The sequence below is a fragment of the Octopus bimaculoides genome, chromosome 12, assembly GCF_046866305.1.
Source record: "Octopus bimaculoides isolate indiv1 chromosome 12, ASM4686630v1, whole genome shotgun sequence".
NCBI lineage: Eukaryota > Metazoa > Mollusca > Cephalopoda > Octopoda > Octopodidae > Octopus > Octopus bimaculoides.
In genome coordinates this window covers 67,367,163-67,385,848 of record NC_142939.1, presented here as the reverse complement: position 1 = coordinate 67,385,848, position 18,686 = coordinate 67,367,163, and the positions used below count along the sequence as shown (strand labels likewise).

The window sequence follows — 18,686 nt, the reverse complement described above, 5'->3', positions numbered from 1 at the left end:
ATCTATAATAATATCTTTTACTTGTTTCAGTCATTTGATGCAGCCATACAGGGCACCACTTGAAGAATTGCACTTGAATGAATCAGTCCCAGTGCTTTTTTTTTTAACCTGGTGCCTATTCTATTCATCTCTTCTGCCAAACTGCTAAGTTACAGGGACATAAACACACAAACACTGGTTGTCAAGTAGTAGTGAGAGACAAACACTGACACAAAGATGTCTCGCGTGCACGCATGCGACAGGCTTCTTTTCCGTTTCCATCTACCAAATCCACTCACAAAGCTTTGGTAGGTCCTGGCCTATAGTAGAAGATACTTGCCCAAGGTGCCATGCAATCTGACTGAACCTGGAACTGTATGGTTGGGAGCAAGCTTCTTACTGCACAGCAATTACTAACATCCACTCCTACTACTACTTCTAGTAATAATAACAACAACAATAAAAGTTGAACTTTTCTAAAATTTAAAATCTCGTTAATCACATCCCCCATAGCAGGGGCAATATCATTCAGACTGATGGAGGTAGATTCATACAGTTTTAACCTAACATAAATGCCATCACACACACACCATCATAAAATCTTATTCAACTTTACATCTCTTTACACAAAACATCACAAAATCAGATTTTGGTCAACTTCAAACTGAAGAGAGTGCAAGTTGGCCAAAGTTCAACCGAAAGGGCACAATGACATTTTACACTTTATATCTTCTTCAATAGAAATCTGAAAAATCTTGTTGTGTGTCGTCTGTATTGAGGATTTCATTGTTCTACTGCCAACATTTTATGAATGCACTCTTTGTACAAGCAATTATTATCTTAGTATTCAATGCTTTGAATGCTAACAGACCAGCTGACAACAAACTTGATAAGATTAAACTCAGTTAATAATCCTCTTCCGGCTGATAAATTGCTTTCCCTAAAATTATTAAAACTTCTAAATTGTAGATTTATGGGGAGGGTGAACAAAAAAAAAAAGAAAAAAAAACAGATACTAAAATTAAATGATTATCTATTCAGTTCATCTCAGTTAACATGGAAAATGTTTGTTCTACCTCAAGATGTGATAACTATATCATTGATAATCACTGAACTAAAACAAAGATCATAATTTAAGATAAAAATATTAATTTCTGAAGTAAAGTTCAACTTGGTTATTAACTTAAGAAACAAGTGGGATTGGTTGGCAAAGTAAATTTCAGTTGAGTTATAGAGATACAAATAGAATATTGCAAAATAAATCCATTATTATCCATCTTATGTTATATGTTGTAATGAAATGAAATCTTAAATCTTTTTGAGAGCATTTTACCAAACCAAACCAATAAAGTAACTACTATTCCAATATGGAAGCCTCAAAAGAGAATGTATAAGATATTCATCATTAAGCAACAGCAGCAGCAGCCTGGTTGGGATTTAACATTGAATAAATTTTAAGTAATTATTTAAATCAAATATCAATTATTGAAATAATATTTTCTGCGATGGGCACAAGACCTGAACTTCGGTAGAAGGTGCCAATCAATTACTTCGACCCAGTGTTCAGCTGATACTTACTTCTTCAACCCCAAAAGGATTAAAGGCAAAGTTAACCCCTACAATTTATTTAAATAATGATAAAAGACATTAAACCAGAAAACACAGAACCGGGTTGACTGAGGGGCCACAAACCAATCATGTAGCTATTTTTACCACACAATTGTGACAAGACACTTGGATCAGAAGTTGTAAGTATATTTCTTTTTACCACTCTCAAATCATTATTATAATGTCTAGTATCACTTTACATTGGAAAATCTTAGAACTTCCAACATTCGTATTCATATAATACTTTCAAAAACACTAAACTATCACTAAATTCATTTTTCAATTTATTTCAATAGACAAACCTAACAACAATGTCAATAGTGATAATGTAATGAAACACCAATACCCAAAAAGACACACTTTCATGGGTCACCCCCTTTTTTTCTAAGGGGGTGACCCATTTCAAAGCAAAAAAAAAACAAAAAAACAAAAAAAACAGATGATGATATTGAAACAATTCCATCCTGTATTTACAATGAATAACAACTGAAGTAGCCATGACATTTTAAATTAGTGACTATCAATTATTCAGAGATTTACTGTAGCTTTTAATCCAACATTGCTCTGAAAGGTCACTGACATAAAGAGTATCATATAAAAAAAATGAGAGAGTCCAAAATGAAAACCAGCCACTGGATCTGATTTCAGTGAACGAAAGTCTATACATTGGCTCTGTCTGATATTACAGGTGACAAATGATTTAAAATGGTAACTATTATAAATAATGTAACATAAAAATCAAACTGAACTAGCCCAAAGCTTACATTATTACAATAATAATAATAATAGTAGTAGTAGTAGTAATTTTAGCACAAGGCCAGCAATTTCGGTGAGGAGGTATGTTGATTACACTGATCCCCAGTGCTCAACTGGTGCTTATTTTACCAACCCCTAAAAAGTATGAAAGGCAAAGTCGATCTCAGTGGAATCTGAACTCAGAACAAAAAGACAATATAATAATAATGATAATAATAATAATAATAATAATAATAATAATGATTCTTTCTACTAAAAGCACAAGGCCTGAAATTTTGGGGGAAGTGGATAGTCAATTGCATCACCCCCTCCCACCCCCGTACTTGATTGATACTTTATTTTCTCAATTCCAAAATGGACGAAAGTTGACTTTAGTGGATGTTTGAACATAAAGAGTCAGAAGAGAGGCTTCTAAGTGTTTAGTCTGATGCATGAATGAATCTGCCATTATTATAATAACTCCTCTTCTCTCACAGAAAGAAAGCATAAAGTCCTTCAGGTCATGTGCTCCACACACCACTAGAAACTAGCTAATTACCAACTTTGATGCTGAAGAAATAAACAAAAATCCTCTAACAGAATGAACAACTCAAAATGAACATACAAAACACGAGTGCTTGATCTAGAAAGAGCAGCCAAATGTCACCCAAATTACACCATGTCATCTTTCTAAAGGAAGGATACATTGGATAATGTTGTACTAGACAAACTATTTGTGAAAACAAGACAGGATGATCATGGATAGAATGTCTATAATCATAGGTCTGTTTGGGCAAGGCTGAACTAAGGCCCAACAACAACAACAAACCATATTGTCCACTTATTTTCATCTAATAACATTAACCAGTTTGGAGGACAGACAGACAGACAGACAGACAGAGTCAGTCTGAAGAAACAGTTCAACTGAATTAAGATTAATCCATGATTGAATGGAGAATACAAGTTTAAACATGTCTTTAAGCAAGTTTACAAGAGAATAAGTGTTGTGTATGCAAGAGAGGGAGGGAGAGAGAGAACAAAAATGTGACATTAGTATAGTTATATGTATGTAAAGTGGTTTTTACATCTAACAGTAAATATGGGCTTAGATTCAACCCCATGTCAATAGTACAAATACCACGTGTACAAATATCCTCTGTGTGTGTGTGTGTGTGTGTGTGTTTTTATTGGTATGGAGATACAGTGATTGGTTAATACCATTCATCTACAGAAGAGTTACAACTGAGAAAACCCTATTTGTCTTCTTTTTCTCCTTTCTCAGGGCGAGAATTAAACTTCTTTTCTCATATTACTTTCCAACACAACATTAAGAAGAAAATACACGCCAACAGTTTGGCTTCATTAAAAATAAATGAATAAAAGGCAATAATGATTCTTTCTAATTTTTGGTACAAGGCCACCAATTTTAGGAGGAAGGGTACAGTCAATTATATTGACTGCAGTCTGATTCTTATTTTATCAACCTGAAAAGGACGAAAAGCCAAGTCAACCCCAGCAGAACTTGAATCAGGACATGAAGAGCCAGAAGAAAGCATTTTGTCTGACATGCTAATAATTCTACAAGCTCACTGCCATAACGATGACAACCACAATAACATGTTGGATTGTACTTGCTACCTAACAATGTCAAAGAAACAAAAACCCAAGAAAGTCTCAATTAAGAGTCTAAGAACAAAAAAGAAGAAATCAGATCTATAGTTAATCAATCAACAGAGTAATCAATCAACAGAAACATGTTTAAGCAATCAATTCATATGTTTTCATTCTGAAAGAAATTGGGTAAGTTGCTTAAATGGGGTGGGGATAATAAACCAAATCTTTATGTTCCTGAAATTAATAGAATTAAAAAAAAAAAAACTGTTAATCAATTCCTTCTTTTTTTAATAGGTTTGTTTTGTGGATGTCTGAAGGTATTATATTCCTAAATGATAAATAAAAAAATAAACCAGATCTTGGAGGAATCTAGCGGTGCTTGGCATTGGTAAAAATTATTTAGCAAAGCCTGTAAATTTATATAAGTTTGTTTATATACTTATAAATACACATATACTTATATACATACATTTCTTATAAACACACGCATTTCCTATATACATACATTTCCTTCGGTTATGACTGAACGCCATGATGGGGTTAATACTCCAATCCATCTCGACTGTTCTAGAAGCAGGTTCATCTTTATACGTTGATTATCTTCATATGTTCACCCATCTGTATAGGACTACCAAGTTTTATATGCCTACTTTTGAAATATTACTAATCCATATCTCTGGAAGTCTGCCAATAGACCACTGTGAAAGGCAGTTCTCAATAAATAACAAGAGTGTTCTGACTAAACTAGTTTGGTCTTAATAAATAACAAGATGAGTGCAACACACCAGGAAATGCTATCAAATTAAACGGTGAAGATACGTGTAAGAAAATAAAAATTAGAGTGCAAATTAAAATGAAAGAACACATAACAAGGATTGGAAGACAAAGCTAAAAGTAGCTTATTATCATAACATTGGTCACGAGAATAAACTAATTACTTCATTAAACATATTCCTACCTAATTACATTTTGGCACTGAAAATAACAGTAATCAAATCATTCTCAAATTATTCAGTCTGGGGAAAAAAAGTTCCATGTTTGTGTATGTTTACATGTTGTTCCCGAAAACCAACATGTCAAAATAAATATAAAACGATAAACAATAAATAAAGCAAAAATTATCCATTTTGGAAAACTGACAGAAATATCTGTAAATGACAGACTGGTTAAAACTGGAGACTTTTTTATTTTACAAATTGTTAACAGAAAATAAGTTAAATATTTAATGAAGCACTAATTACACAATCCAATGAAAATTTATAAATAAACAGAATGTTGATAATACACAAAGGGATTACCTCAGTTCTTGATATAGGAGTCATGGCAACTATCTACTCTCCTACCCTTTTCATACAACTGAACATGTTTATAATAACAAACACAATGTTTCAATACTCTCCCCCACCACCACTTCATTACATGACCCTCAAACAACGGCTAAATTTTGTACTAGATAAACTACATCCTGACTGGTTGTCAATGAACCTAGTTAATATTTGACAGTCATGCATACAGCAAGACACGACTAGCAATGAATAACAGACCTCAACAGAAGCAAAACCTGCACGACAAGCTAACATCTGCACTATGTAACCTAAATTTTTTGTCATCTTTCATTAAAAGGACCACTCTGGAACAAGTAGTACTCAAGTTCAAGCACTGGAACTGCTAACCTTGTTACCTGGCCAACTAAATATCACTATTATGTCAAATGTCACTAGAACCTCAATGTCTCAACTCACAATCAATTTAAATAATTTTGAAAATCAAAAGTTCTCGCTAAGGACCAGACCAGTGAAATTTCAATGACCCTATCTAAAAAAAAAAGAGAATTTAAAGACAGCAAAAGGAAGTTGTATATAAACACCTCTGGTGTAAAATTCTCTATAGCAAGGATACATTGACTAAATTACTTTGACCTTAATAAATAATATGATGAGTGCAACACAACAGGAAATGTTATTAGCCTAAATAGTAAAGATACAGGGGTTGGACAAAATAATGGAAACACCTTCAAGTTTCAAACAAATTTATTTTAATATCAGGTAGGACCACCTTTGGCAGTAATTACAGCTTGAATTCTATGAGATACGGACTCGTGCAAAGTTTGAATTGTTTCCAAAGGAATTTTTGTCCATTCTTCAGCTAAAACAGTTTCCAGTTCTTGTAGTGATGATGGTGGAGGATATTGACTCCTTACTTGTTTTTCTAAGATGCACCATAAATGTTCAATAATATTGAGATCTGGGGAGTGTGGTGGTCAGATAAGATGTTCAACTTCACTAGAATGTTTCTCGTGCCATTCAGTAACAACTTTAGCCGTGTGAATTGGTGCATTATCATCCTGAAAGATTGTGTACTTCTTGATATTTCTCAAAGACAAGAGCCCACTGGTGGCTAACATATTGTAAGTCACGAGTAGAGCTTCATGCAATCATAACACTGATGATGATGTATGACTCTCCACCTTTATTTCTCTGTCCAGAATTAGTGCTTTAGTAGCAGGGGTAATTATATAGCAACTATGAATTTGATAATCTCAGAGCCATATTATACTAAAGATGATGATAGTGTTTAATTGGTAAATAACAAACATGCAAAAATGTAAGGACTGATAAAAAAAAATTACATGATATCCAAATTAAACACTGTTACTAATCAAACCGTCTTATTTTATTCACAAGATGCCTGGAATATTGGGCTTCAAATTCTAAGAACTAGCTCACCTAAGAAACACACACACACACATTTTTTAAATAGCTGGTGGAAATTATCAAAACCTAACAGGCAGCCCTACAAGATAAACTAATTTACTCGTGTTACACTTATCTTTTCTGAAAACATCAATATATTACTGATAACCTTCTAAGTAAAGAAAAGTGTCTGTGACTAGATTCTACAGAATTAAAGAAACATTCTCTCCTGTTGGTATTGCTTAGATGACTTATAAACTTAAAAAAGAAAAGGTCATAAAAGTATATATTGAATTTCTTTCACAAGAGAAATAAACAGATTTTATTTTCTGTTAGTAAAATTAATGGCATTGTGGCCGTCAATGATAAAGTAGACCATAAAATAAAAACGAGTTTAATTCAGTGAGATTATAGCGAAAGCTGCTGGGGTGAAGTCTGAGTGCATCAGTTATGACCGTGGGTGCAGCTGATCTGTTTGAGATATTTGACAAGATGAAGCATTAGCTATTTGATAAGAAGAACATATTACTACAGATTAGTCACTTCAAAAGCCTACCATCAATGTAGTAGAAACTTCATTTGCAAAATGGTTATCTTTAGAGGTTCCAAACATGGAGAAATGGTACTGATACTTCATCTTAATAATTATTTATAATCAGAAAAAGGAAATGTGTTCAATGTGATAAATCTGAAAGTGTATTACATGTCCAGGACAGGAAACATAATATCAAATGGAGAATAAATAAATAAATTTCTTCTTCTTCTTCTTCATTTAGCATCAGTTTTCCATGCTAGCATGGGTAAGATGGTTTGATTGGGGCTGGTAAGCCATAGAGCTGCACCAGGCTCCAGTCTGTTTTGACTTGGCGTCAACAGCTGGATGCCTTTTACATGTCACCGGCACTGGCCATAGCTTGACATGTCTTCTCAAGCACAATAAATGGCCAAAGGTCTCAGTCTTCCATGTTACCAAATCTCTTGAAGCATAATCAACAAAGCAGAAGCACAAGCCAACAAGGTAGCCTTTATGTGGTCACTGATCCTGCTAGAAATAACAGTGAAATCTTCCTCAACTCTTTTGATTTCAACCAACCTGAGACTGCTCCTGATTTTTGGATACAAACTTCCTGTTTTCAAGTGATCCAAATTAAAACCTTCCTTCAAAATTTCATGATATTATAAATGCTATCTTAATAGTGACAAAATTATTTTGCTAAATTCTTCATTATTTTCAAAAGTAATTGAAACAAAAGCCATGTATTTCAACAGAAACAGAAATTAAACCACACACAATTGTCTTTAAAATAAAAAAAAACACACACACACTGTTTAATTTAGTGACCATTTCTAAAACAAAAGAATACATCACAAGTGAATTGAAAATCTAAATTCTTCAGTAGTGTAGTGATGTCATTGACAATATCATCATAATCATTTAATATCTGTTTTCCATGCTGGCATGAGTTACATCGTTTGACAGGTTTTGACAAGCTGAAGGACCACAGTGATCTCCAATGCCAGTTTTGGAATAGTCTGATGCCAGCCACTATACAGAATGTACTGGGTGCTTTATCCGTGACATTGGCACTAATCAGGTCACCAGCTTGTAAGACAAAGAAAAGCAGCCCTCAACTGGATGAGAGTATAATAGAGAGCGAGGCAGTTTTATGCCAAGGTACTGAAAGAGAGACAGGCAAAGGTGTCTTGCTATAGAGGAGATACATGGTTACCCTGCACTACAAGGGTGAGTAGAAGTAGCTGGAAAGAAAAAAGATGTTTGTGACAACAGAGAGTATTGTCAAGGTACAAGAAAGTGAGTATATGAGAGAATAGAGAGCATCAGAAAGTGGATGCTGGATTAAATTCATGAGAGTAACAGATGCTGGAATATCTAAGAAACTCTGTTGACAGCCTAGAGTGGTTCTATGTGACATGATTATCGTAATGAAGTAGTTCAGTTGAAATACAGCTTAAATTGATTATAAAGACTAACTACGCACAGCTATAACTATTAAACATACCTCAAAGAAAACAGCTTAAAGAAGAACACAAAAATTTGATCATAAATTTGTTTTTTCTACACTTTTTAATTAAATATTGACAAAAAAAAAAGCCATTAAAAATTTTCACATAAAAGTTTTTAATTCCAACAAGTCTGATTGGAGATGACCCAACTCATATCATTAAATGATCTTTTTTCTAATTTCCTCTTTTACCCTTCAATAACTACCCCTCAATAATAGATTTTGGGTCTGAATTTCTTTGAAAACCAGAAATACTGTTATCATACTGATGTTTTTCTTTTTGTTTTTTTTAAATTTCCAATTTACTTTTGTATAAAATGAATATATGTTACCCCCAAATAATCCTAAGATCAGCTTCTGTCAGGTAAAGGGCTATAGCTGACAATGTAAACCAGTATATAACTGGTATTTAATTTATTGATATGGCAAACAGGCATTGGAGATGAGAAGAGAGGAGCAGCTGAATAGTTTCAATAGTCTAACAATGGTCTACTCTCAAAAATTCTCTGCAAGTCTAACAATGCTCTATTTTCAGAAATTATTCTCAAGGCCTTCATTGTTCAAAACTAATTTAACCAAACAAAAAATATAACAATTAGAAAAAAAAACACTGTTAACAGCTGCAGTTTTGATGATTATTTTTCATTCTATTCAAATAGTTTGAGGGGGGGGGGGAATCAAATTTTCTTCACATTTTGTTTGTTTTTACTTTTCTCCTTCAGATTACCATGATGAATAAAAGAACAAATCTTGACCATAATTTTATAAAGTACGCCTGATAATTGCTTTCTACCTTTATTATTTTGTTCTTGCTTTTTTTTTCTCTTCATCATTAGTTTGTAGTCTCAGATAATGACGGGTTGTTATTTAGATGGAAATATTTGCATAATTATCTCCTGTTTCCAGTGTGATGTGGTAGTGAAGATGAATATTTCCATTTTCAGCCGTTTTAACTTGAGCAAATTAAAATGATTTTGTTTTCCTTTTCCTTATACGTTAATCCAGGAAAACAGGGGCACAACCCATGGGCTTTGCAGGCCCTTCTAAACTGGTGAGACCACTGCAGTCAATGTGGCCTGAACATTGACAACAATAACAACAGCATAATGGATAAGCGATGATTTTAAGTGTAAATGTGTTTATGTATGCAAAATATAACACCTGAAAACAATTGGTGGTTATGTCAATTGAAAGGCAGCAGTGTAAATATACACTGTACAAATTAATGTTACTGCGAAAATGAAATATTTTGATAAATAAACAAATGTATGTGCACGCGAGAAAAAGTGGACATTCAATCTATATACACACATGAACATTCAAAATTGGTCTTAATAATGTAGTCTCTTCTATAAAAGATTTATTGGTACCAAAGAGTAATTCCCAAAACTCTAAAGAAATAGTTTTTAAAAAAGTAACTTGTCTTTTATTAGCACTTCAACAATTGCTCTTATCAGGAGTGTAAAAATTTCTATTAGTTAAAATTTCTACTAGTCTCATCAACGAGTAAATGAAAGGTGACTAAAAATAAATGAATAAAAAAATATCTTCAAAATCCTGAAAGCATGTCATGAAAATCAATGAAAAGTATATAATTCTAGAGAAGTTTCAAAACTGTACACATTGGTCTAACAGTTATTTTACAGCCACTCCTTACTGTTAATGAGTTTTACTTCTTAATTTTCTCATAAATCTTCTAATGAAATACAAAGTAGGTTCTCCATTAATGCAGCACAAATGCACACTCAACAGAACAAACATATATGTACATACATACACAACTACACACGCATTTCTATCAGGCCTTAATCTAAACCAGTATACGTGCAAGTAAATATTTTCAGTAGACATGGTTGCCAGGAATAGTGGTGGCAATGGAATGAGAATGAATGCGTATTTACATTAGTGGATAGATATGCAGATATTTTCATTAAGGCTTTTGAGAAGCACTAAAAGCCTTTTATTGAAGACTAGAAATTCAGTAAATAACTGATATATTTATTCATTAATTTCTGTTTTAAAAAGAGCAGAAATCTAAATTATATCATGAATGGAAAAATATTATGTTTCTCCAAGACTTAGTGTAAAATAAGCAACAGTCCATTGTTTTAAAGTTGAAAACAGAAAGTCATGTTTATACTGAAAATATTTTATTTATTTTCAGAAAAAAAATTATGTTGCCATAAAAAATAAAACACTTGCTCTTTTCTTTTTTCCAAAATTTTAAATGACAATTATATTTCAAGACTATAAGAAAGAGGTCCTATTGTTCCTTGTTCTCATTTGGTAAATAACATGTCCAAATTTACCAAACATCTGGTAAATAACAACGATGCATTTAGGTTCCTTAACCCCCCCTCTCTCTCTCTCTCTCTCTCTCTCTCTCTCTGGTTGCTAATCTAATCCTCAAATTGCCAGACATTCATTGCCTATGAAGCATCAATATACACTTCAGAATTAACATTAAGGACTTTTGCTAACTTTAGAGCAATCCAACCCCTTAAACTTGATCAATAACAGATATGTTCAAGAGTTACATCTGGTCAGTTGAAAATGAAATACTTTTTAATGTAATGTTTTATCCTTTATTTTTTACTTGTTTCAGGTATTAGACTGTGGCCATGCAACAGCACTGCCTTGAAGAATTTTTAGTTGACCCTAATACTTATTTAAAAAAATAATTCTTTAAAGTGACTAGAACAACATGACAGAATTCATAGACTTTCCCTCCAATTACAGCAGCTACAAATGTAAAGGAAATGAGTTCCAGGTTTAGTAAAGCCAGCAGTAAGTAACAGTCTACCAACATACAGAAATTAATGAAAACCAATTACCAAAAAAAAAGAGAAAACAAAGAAAAAAGTTCCTTGAAATATTATCTTCCTCTATCAGAGAACTCCTCCCTAACACCATCATACACACACACAAACACACACTCCATCATAATTTTATCATAATTTCTAATCTATATCAGTTTATGTTTTCATGCTTTGGCCTTAAAAACTACTATTTATACACCCAGCTGTTGTTTCTTGGTTATCAAATATGCTAAAGGAAAAGGTAATAAAAACAGCATAGATAATGATGTAAAATGGAAATAAATAGGTGAGGGTAAATTGTGATACACCTTGATATGTAGGACATAGGTATGAAGAGAATAACTGGAGGCCAAGAAAAATGAAAATCTCAAGAGAGTATGTAACTTACAAAGCCTTGTTCAATCTAAAAATGGCTTTTCTTGAAGTAACATGGACATGATGAATTTGCATTACAAAAGAATGTGTAGAATATGTAAGGTCCTCACTTTTGTGAGACACTGTTACATCCTATCTTTTAAAGGATTTGGTCTGGAAGAGGGGGCTGTATCCATAGTTTTAGCAAGCCTCTTAGAAAAATGTATATTCATCATACCAGCTCATCACACACACCCTTTTAATCAATAGTTATAACATATAAACTTATCTATAATGATGTGATCTAAAATGCCAAGAACTGATGTGATAGTGTGTGTGTGTGCATGCATGTGTATGCATGCGTGTATGCACATGTGTGTGTGTGTGTGTGTGCGTGCGTGCGTGCGTGCATGTTGTGTGTATGTATGAATGTGTGCTAGAATGTGTGTGTGTGAATCTGAATGTGAATGTGCACACATAAATGTGTGTGTGTGTGAATCTGAATGTGAATGTGCACACATAAATGTGTGTATGCATTCAAGAATCTCTTATATACACATCTACTTAACTAAACAGCCAACAAAGTCTTAATCAATAAAGATTATTATCCTCCATTGATACTTTCGTAGTCAGTTTTAGACAGAAAATAATGAGCAGCAACAAAGTAGGTTTAGACAGCAACAAGAGTCCATTTAAAATTGTTAAATGTATAAAGATAAAGCAATTTTGGAAAGCAGAATATCTAACTATTCAATAATTGGTTGTGTATATGAAATATGCCTAACAAATCAATTAATACAGATTAATCAATAAGTCAGCAATAATTTGGTTAACCGAAGCCATTTCAAAACACTACGCAATATTGATATTCCTATCTATTGCAATTTCTCTTTCTGTACATATCCATTTATTTTTCAAGTGCTTTCACTCATCAAAACTGTGGCCATACTGTAGCACCATCTTCTGGATATTGACTCAAATATGAATTTTACAGAGTTTTACAAGACTGGAAATCAAAGCGGCCCCCAGGTAGGGTTTAGGCTTGGAACATAAATGGTGTAACCAAATATCACATAATATTCAATCCAATGCTCTACCAATTCTGCCATCCATCTGCATTGTATGGATCGTATGCGTGTGTATAGGCACAATCCTGGTTGTGTGGTTAAGAAGTTTGCTTCCCAACCACATGGTTTCAGATTCAGTCCCACTGCAAGGCACCTTGGCCAAGTGTCAACTACAGATGCAGGCCAACCTAAAACTTGTGAGTAGATTTATTAGACTGTAAACCAAAAGAAGCCCGTCGTGTGTGTGTAAACGTCAGTGTGCGCATGTTTGTATTTATTTCCATACCTGTCTGGTTGGGGGGCCAAGTAAACCTAAGATGAAGAAGGTTGGCAAAAGACTGGTAGAAAAACAAAAAAATACATTTATGTGAACCAACAACATAAATATACTTTGGGAAGGACTTAAATCAATAAAATCTTTAAATTTTTCCATACTTTAAAATTCATGATTTATTAACTTGTGATAAACTTTGTGCCAGTCTCACTTGTTTTAATATAATCTGGAGATTGATATTACAGCATTGATAATATAATTTGGATATTGATATTAGATGTTATAATTTGAAACAGAGAAGAGCATCAGACTTAGGGTTGGGACACACACCACACACATCTATCTCTTACAACTTTGCAATAGTTTTGGAGCTATTGACAAATGCCATCTTTGTCTAAAATCTTCTCTCATGCCAGATGGGGTTCTATTAGTCTTGATTTCATCATTAGTTAGTGTATTACATTATTGTTCAACAAATATTTTTAGAAAAAAGGGACAAAGAAAATATCATTACTGTTACTTTTTATTTATTTATCTTATTTATTAATTGAATATATAGTTCAATGTGGTGAGAAATTGTAAAAGAAGCCCTACAGAGGAAAACACTACATGACATTGTACAAAAATATTTGAGGTAGGGGAGTACAATTAAAAAAGAAAAAAAACACTTCTTGCCCACAAAAGCAAAACCTAGTTTTAATGATGCACAAGTGAAAAGAAGAAAACAATTTAATTGCAACCTATTTCAATTATCAACCAATATTCAGCTGTTATCAAATAATAATAATAATAATAAAATGTAGTGAACAAAATGATAACGGAGAAATCTAAAATTTGCCAGATTATTTCCCTTCTGGTGTTATCAGTTGCTATTTATTTTATTTATTCCTGCATGCTGCTATTTACTCAGAACACACACACACACACTTTCTCATCTTCAGACAGCAAGCTATCTCAGTGAAAAAAAAAACCCAAAATGGAGCTCACCAAAAAACACATCTCTAAAAGTAAACCAGTCACTGCTTACTTCATTGAGTACTGACCCAGTTGCTGTTATTTCATGAATTAGAAAATAATAAAATTGGATGTCATCCAACAACTCCAAGAGAATAAGGTCAATATGCCAGCAGCATTTGGCAAGTGTCTCCATACTTCATCTAATCTACAGAACCTCACGCAACCTGAAGTTTCTATCATGTCAATGCTTTAATCACTTCTCTCTATGTAAACTTTAGCACCAACCAAACCAACATTATAGGTTAGACATTTTCAACATCACAGAGAAAAATCACATCAGTGTGTGTGTGTGTGTGTGTGTGTGTGTGTGTGTGTGTGTGTGTGTGTGTGTTGAGTGTGTGTATACATGCATATACAGAGAGGAAGAGAGAGATGCTAACATTTGTTTCTTCTATTTGTGCATAAAATTATAGACAGGTTTTACATTCTTAGTGAAAATATTTTACAAGCAAATGTTCCTATCAACACCAACATCTATGGTACTATTAACTGGTTTTTATGTTGCAAATAAGAAACAAAAAAAATGAAGCTTTAACACAAGCTGTGCCAAAGGAGATAATAATTGAATATATAAGATTCTATTTGAACCTGTGATTGTTGCTGACTCATGGCTAAAACATCATGAACATCTTTTACTGATCAATTCTTCAATACATTCTATTTATATCCTTTTATCAACTATACAAGCACAAACAATAGAAATAGCAGTGAAACCTCCCAAAAGTCACAGGTCTTTTTTTTTTTTAATGGTGAGTGATATGAAGGAGACTTGGTTGTCATTTCTAGCAGATCGAGTAACTACATAAAAGCTTCACCACCTCAATTTATCTTATCAGAATGACAATATTGTCTTCAAAGATAATTTATGAAAATGAACACTGAACTATAAAAGATCTGCTGTAAAAATTCAGGTAAATACATAAATTTGCAGAAAAATCCAACACACCTAGACAGTGATACAAAGAAATGCCATTTTAGATTAACTGTAATGACTTAAAAGCTATTGATAATGATGGTAAGATGGACACATGACAAGCAGCAAAAGGAAATTACAAAATTAAACCCAGAAAATAGATTTTTAGAAAATAGAATAAACTGAAGGAAAGAGAGGGAAAGTGGAAAATTAACATTTTTACTGATTAATCTTATTATTAAACCAGATGCTAAAAAGATACCAAAATGAATAAATAAGAGAGCATTAATGGTAGTTGGGTAGATTACTATTTGATAGAATCAGTTCAATAGAAACTTCAGTCTCTCTACAGATGAAATATTTGAATAATCATCAATAAGTACTCTGAATAGAAAGCAACCGATTTCTTTGATTGGAGTATGTGTTTTGGTAATTACTTGTATAACTATACAATACTCATTCCATCTAAGATAAAGTAAAACAAATAGAATATATAGAGAGATTTAAAATTCCTATTTCTTTAAATTGCAAACATTATATGTTCACTAGCGTCAGGGATATTTTTACATTTTAGTAAGTCAGCCAGAGATTTTTGTTTCAAACTAAAACTACATTCTTGCAATGATTGATGAGGTTAATGATAACAGTTTGGAAAAATAAATAAACAAATATATGTTTATTCTTCATTCAAGAATGATATCAACTCAAAGACTAAAAGCAAGAAATCAGTAAAGTATTGTAGATAAAGTTTTAGATGTAAAAACCTGAAAAAAAAAAAAAGAGTTGTTTTTATTGTAATACATATTTGATATTTAATTCAAAGACATTTCTAACAAGGAACTGTAGTTTGGATATGGTTTGACTTGTGTTATTCTTAGTACTTTTTTTCCTTTCATTGAATGAATATAGTAGAAAATGGGAAGGGGTGGAGAAAAACATTCTAAAATGATATTCCAACGTACATTAAATTACACAGATATTCTGTTATTGATTCGATATTGTTGGCAAAGCTTTCAATAACCAAAATATAGACTTGGAAAAATCCATCAATTCTCCACATATACTGTGGAAACTGAATTGATATGAGATCATATATATGTGTGTGTGTGTGTGTGTGTGTGTGTGTGTGTGTGTGTGTGTGTGTGTGTGTGTGTGTGTGTGTGTGTGTGTGTGTGTATAAAACAGAGCTTTTCTTCCTTAGCTAACAACAGAAATACATAAAAAAAATTTTTACAACAGATACGTTAATAACTGGGATAAACTTTCTTTCTCTCTCTCTCTTTCTCGTTACTTGTTTTCCTTTTTACAATTATTGTTGTATTAGAAAGGATTTCCAGACAAATACTTTTTCCTTTATTCAAGAAAAAAAACACGTATTTTGCATTAACTTCATACATATCTATATTAACATATGAAAATAGGGTTTTCTTTTGACTTGTCACACGACCATTTTTACAGGAAGAGGCAAGGCAATATGATTATTGATCTAAAACACTGAAGTCAACCTCAAAACTAGTTGGGCAAGATTTGAACTCAAGACCAAAAGTTACCAATCTACATGTCACAAGGAATACAGGACTGCTCTTTTCTACCTCTAAAACTTTATCAATTTTAAAAACAAAGTAATTTTTCATAACAGTTCAGAACTGGGTGCAACTTCACTAAAGGGATACTCCTTTTTGTATGCAATGAGTTCAAAGAGTAATGTTAAATAGTTTCAATCTGTCTGTAGACTGAATTCATGGCTCCATTTTCCTTCCAAGATGAAAATATTGTTTTACCAAGAAATGGCATAACTTTGTTCATGTTCTCAAGACAAAAAGCATCATTGGCACAGTTCTAGTAGATCCCCTTCTATACTGACATCAGTATGGCTAATTAGCCAGCAGCAAATAGCAGTGAGACTAATGAAGAAATATCCAGTAGAAAATGCAAAGAATTTGCATGCGACAATCCAAGACACTTGCAAGAGAGAAATAAAATGATAACTAATGGATGAGTTTGTTGCAAAAATATTCTTCCATGAAACCCCATGAGAGATCATAGAGCTTCCACTCCAACATGTTCATAACAGCCTCCCGACTCTCTCTCACATACATATATATATATATATATATATATATATATATATATATATATAGGAAAAGGAAGAATAAGGCAGAATGCTAAACTGGAAGCTTATTTTAATAAAGATTTCTAACCAGCTTTCATTGTGAAGCAAATTTTCAAGAAGGAGAATGAAAATGTATTTTTACAAAGAAGTACAAAATGAAGAAAATAATATATAAAAAAAATAATAAGTTTATTAGGAACAGGCATAAATTTCCTGTTGAAAAAGAGTTCATAACTCCAACTAAAAACATTTTGTCTCCCCTTACACACACTTCCTGTTTTGACACCACACTTCCTACTTAACACAAACTTTTAACCCATTTTTTAAACCTAACACAACTCTCAATTCTCATGCATCCTTATTTTTCCAACCATTATATACATGGATTACGATTGAACTTCAAAAGCTCAAAGACAATATAATGTATTGGTATAGTTATTTTTTTATATATTATTTTTTTATATATTATTTTCTTCATTTTGTACTTCTTTGTAAAAAAACATTTTCATTCTCCTTCTTGAAAATTTGCTTCACAATAAAAGCCAGTTAGAAATCTTTATTAAAATAAGCTTCCAGTTTAGCATTCTGCCTTATTCTTCATTTTCCTATTATTTCTCCACGTGCGGTTAACACGACCCCACTATTTACTGACTTATATATAGATATATATATATATATATATATTCCACTATTGCTCCTGATGAGTTGATACTTCCTAAATGGAACATTAGAAACAGAAATCATACAGAGTGTGTGTGTGTGTGTGTGTGTGTATGTGTGTGTGTGTATGTGTGTGTAGGTTTATGAGTATGTCCACATTTGTTACGTTACATCTTTTTATAATTGGTAACTGAGGTTCAGCAAATAGTGAGTGATAAAATAAGTACTACACTGAAGTATTGAAAGCAGTGCTCCTGCCTGGCTGTAATCCAATGACTGAAACCAGTAAAAATAAACAATAAATAAACTTACCAGTTTGTTTACATTACTGTATGTTGTAAAGTGAAAGTTATTTGGCTCAGAACCTGAAAATATAACAAACAAATATATATTAATGGATTAACACAGGTTGATATATAAAGCTACAGAAAACTTCAACAAAACTGACTTGTTACTCTTAGTTTAGTGAAGTGTGTGTGTGTTTGAGAGAGAGAGAGAGGGGGTAGAGAGAGAGAGTTGACCTCAGTAGGATTTGAGCTTAGCATATGAAGAGCTAGAAGAAATGCCACTAAATATTTTTGTCCAATACACACTAACAATTCTTCTGCCAGCTCACCACCACCACCAGTAGTAGTAGTCCACCCTGTTTCAGGCCATAGGCAGTTTGAAAGATCTGTTTTTATCAATACTCCCAGCTTACCTCTATATCCTCCACACTTTAAGATTCAGAATAGTCTGTGATATTTTTCAGGGTCTCCAAGACAGGTGGCAGAGGAAAAAAAGTAAATTAATGACAGACCAGAAACCAACACTGAA

General features: G+C 32.7%; 1 protein-coding gene across 6 annotated transcripts in view; it reads right to left on the bottom strand.

Moving 5' to 3' along the window:
- The window catches only part of LOC106884484 (uncharacterized), a 249,654-nt gene that overhangs the window by 195,083 nt on the left and 35,885 nt on the right, over positions 1-18,686 (bottom strand). For 5 of the 6 annotated variants that reach the window (XM_089361253.1, XM_089361260.1, XM_052972233.2 and 2 more), the window contains exon 2: positions 18,183-18,235. The gene's annotated coding sequence lies outside the window, so the exon portion shown is untranslated. Of the gene's footprint in view, positions 1-5,234; positions 5,260-18,182; positions 18,236-18,686 lie in introns of those variants that run through there. The other variant, XM_089361256.1, reaches the window with a different exon arrangement.